Consider the following 3627-nt stretch of genomic DNA (forward strand, 5'->3'; position numbering starts at 1 on the left):
GCAGCAGAAAAAATATCAGGGAAAAAAAGAGAAAATGGCGGTAGAAATTTTTTTGTCTATTTGGAAAAAATGGCTAGATTCGTTTAAAGGGATATCTGAAGGAAAAAATGTCTGCGGAAAAATAGCAAGAGAAAAAAAAGAAAAGTGTCCAGTTGGAAAAAATAGCTAGATTCATTTAACCACATATATGAAGGAAAAAATGGCAGCAGGAAAAATTTCAGGGAAAAAAAACAAAAAACTCTCTGTTTGGAAAAACTGGCTGGATTCACATAAACAGATGTATGAAGGAAAACATGGCAGTGAAATAAATGGCAGGCGATAAAAAAGGAAAAGTTTCCTAGTAGAAAAATTGGCTAGATTCGTTTAAGGTGATATCTCAAAGAAAAAATGGCGGTAGAAAAAAAAAGTGTGTATTTGGAAAAAATGGCTAGATTCGTTTAAACGGATAGCTAAAGGAAAAGATGGCAGGAGAAGAACATAGAAAATTGTCTATGTAGAAAAATGGCAGGAGAAAAAATAAGGTAAAGTGTTTATATGGAATAAATGGCTAAATTTGCTAAAACGGATATGTCAATGAAAAAATGGCAGCGGAAAAAATGCAAAAGAAAAAAAGAAAAGAGTCCAGGTGAAACAATTGGCTAGATTTGTTTAAAGTGATATCGGAAGGAAAAAATGGCAGCAGAAAAAATAGTAAAAATAAAAAAGAAAAGAAAACTGTCAAGTTGGAAAAAATAGCTGGATTAATTTAACCGGATATCTTAAGGAAAAAATGGTATGAGAAAAAAAAAGAAAAGTGTCTTATTGGAAAAAATAGCCTGATTCATTTAAACGGCTAGCTAAAGAAAAAATGGCAGCGGAAAAAATGGTTGTAGAAAAAAAAGCGTCTATTTGGAAAAATGGCTAGATTCGTTTAAACGGAAATCCGAAGGAAAAAGTGGCAGGAAAAAAACAAAGAAAAGTGTCTAGGTGGAAAAATGGTCTGAGAAAAAAAAGGAAAAGTGTTTATGTGGATAAAATGGCTAGATTCGTTAAAGTGATATAATAGCAACAAGTTGGCAATCACCAACATATTTTATACTAAGATTAAAGAAAAATAAACGAACACGAAAGCGCAGTTGTTCGAATGGAAGAAGAGATAATATCTTCAATCTCCCGTTACTCATGGATCGACCAACAAGCATTAGCATAATATGTCGAGAAATACAAGGCACCTGTAATTTTTGGGGGCTGGAATATCCTTCCCAAGGAAAGAGTACACTCTACGCCCTAATGAAGATTTGTAGTTTTCCTCGAATGGATTTTCATTCCCTCGTCCCTTATGGGATTTTGAATTCCAACATCTCTTGAGATGAATGATCAAGTTAGAAGTATCTTCCTTGAATCCCCTTTGACCTTCTTTTGGCCCAACTCTTGAAGGATATAGAAGTCCACTTCTTCCGGTCTTAATGCTCCCAGGCCTGAGCAATTGTCATATTAAAAGAACATCTAAATATCAAATTTGTCTCTCTTAGAATGATTCAATTCTTTCCATGTGTTGTTTTTCATATATTTTATTTTTATGGTAATAATTTCAATCTTACATCTGAATTGTTAAAGGATCCCGTGATAGTTTCAACACTTGAACATATTCATTGCTGTATTGAGGTGAATAGATTCCTACCCTAGGAAGGAATTCACTCTACTCTAGTATGAAGCTTAGCTTGTTTTAGTTAGCTTCTCAGGATAAATGTTCATCCCCGCATATATCAAAAATGGAGACTCTCTTGTTGAGGATAAAGTATCTCGAATCTCTTCTTTTGTCCTAATTCTTAGAGAACATGGAAGTATTCCTATCTTTAATGAATGAAGATCGATCTTAGCTAATGAAAAGCACATCTAAATTTAAAATGTTTGATATGTTTCAACCTTAAGATAATAACTAGTGTTGTGATAATCCTAAGTAAACATATTTTACATTATTATATTTACATATACGGCATTGAGTCCCCTTTTATATTCCATTATTATTATAATTGTAGTGTTTTGAAAAGGGAGTGTAACTAGACTTTAACCAATTCAATATATTTATTTTATCACAAATTGAAAGATGTAACTTTTATAATTATGTAAATCCTCTTTAGTAAGTTATTTGATTTTTTCCATGGATTTGTATTTGATCTAAATTAGTTGAAAATTATGCATTTTATAAACACACATAAGCAGAAAATATCGATTGAAATCAATAAAATGACATTTTAAGTACCTTTGAAAAATTATGAGGGTATTTAAGATCTCCAGAATTGGACTAATACCCACCATGATAAAAAAAAAAATATCCATTTCTCGGTAATTGAAACGTAAGCCTAGAGTTAAATAGACAAAAAAGTTTCACAAACGCCAAACTTTTAAAATACAAAAACAGTTAAAAGAAATATAGGGCACCTCACATATTAAAGGCCTGAACCCCTTGCCTTAAGTTTTCCCCAACCATGTCTACCAAATTTAACCGAATGAAATAATTGCATGAGTGTCAAATAAATCTTTTATATCCGCTTCTGTTCTCATTAAATATGTATTCACATTTATTTAATAAATAAATTAATCGATGGAATTAAACAAAATCATTTACATTAATATTTGTTTTACAAGTTAATAGAGCTTGAGTTGGATTCTCATTCCAAATTAAAATAAATGAATATATAGTGTTGTAATATTCATATTCTTTGATAAATATCACTGAAGATCATTATTATTCATAACAAAAGTAGTAATATATTCAAATGTCATTGTATCAAACTACATTTCTACACATAAAAATTCGTTCAAAGAGCCCATAACTTATAAGTCACTTATTATGGTTCCCATAACTGGGTATGATACATTGGTAATATGAATTCACAATCCTAGATAAATAACTTTGAGAATTTATAGTACTTTAGGTAACTACATTATGCATCCTGATTCGTTCTCTTTAAAATACTCTTGCCATTTCTTTCACTTATATTCATTCTTTCTTTTCTCCTGAAATTCTCCCATTTTTCCCTGAAATCCTATTAGATAAAACAGGTTTAAAAGGGGAAAAAATTGGGATAGAATAATCACCGACCTATCAAAGAATTGGAATCTCAATAGCAAAGTAAAGGAGAGTCCGCTGATATTTTATGTAATAAATAAACAACGGGTAGTACTCTTTATTTTTTAATCAACAGCTGAAAGACGATTTGCTCTTTTTCTCATTTTTATTCAATAGGTTGTGCATCTAGTTATTATATAGGTCGGTAGATATAATGAGTAGTGATGAAGCACAGATATTGAAATCACACAACCTCGTTTTTGCTGAGGGGAAGCCTTCGTTAAATAAATCTTAGATATTTTGTATGATTAGGAAACAAGCCAAGGAATAAAGTGAAGTATCCCGATATACATGGAGATTATGTTCTTCGAATAAGTACAGGACTTCAATAAAACAGCATCTATTATGTAGAAAATAATTTATTATGATTATATTAATCAATGAAAACCAATAATAATACATTTAAGACTCCAATTTAGATAAAAATATAAACATGGTTTTTTTAAATGCCCCAGAGTGCAGTATAAATAATATTTCACCCTGAATACAAATTTACTTGCTACAATATTATAGAT

The 3627-nt window shown here is 30.6% G+C and overlaps 1 long non-coding RNA gene across 1 annotated transcript; it reads right to left on the reverse strand.

The window, feature by feature from the left end:
- Nucleotides 1–1298: 1298 nt before the first annotated feature.
- Nucleotides 1299–3226, reverse strand: LOC121130388 (uncharacterized). Its single transcript, XR_005868714.2, has 2 exons — nucleotides 3086–3226; nucleotides 1299–3029 (listed from the first exon to the last, which is right to left on the reverse strand). It is a non-coding gene; the product is annotated as an uncharacterized lncRNA (long non-coding RNA).
- Nucleotides 3227–3627: the final 401 nt, after the last annotated feature.

The sequence above is a fragment of the Lepeophtheirus salmonis genome, chromosome Z (assembly GCF_016086655.4).
Source record: "Lepeophtheirus salmonis chromosome Z, UVic_Lsal_1.4, whole genome shotgun sequence".
NCBI classification, from domain to species: Eukaryota; Metazoa; Arthropoda; class Copepoda; order Siphonostomatoida; family Caligidae; genus Lepeophtheirus; species Lepeophtheirus salmonis.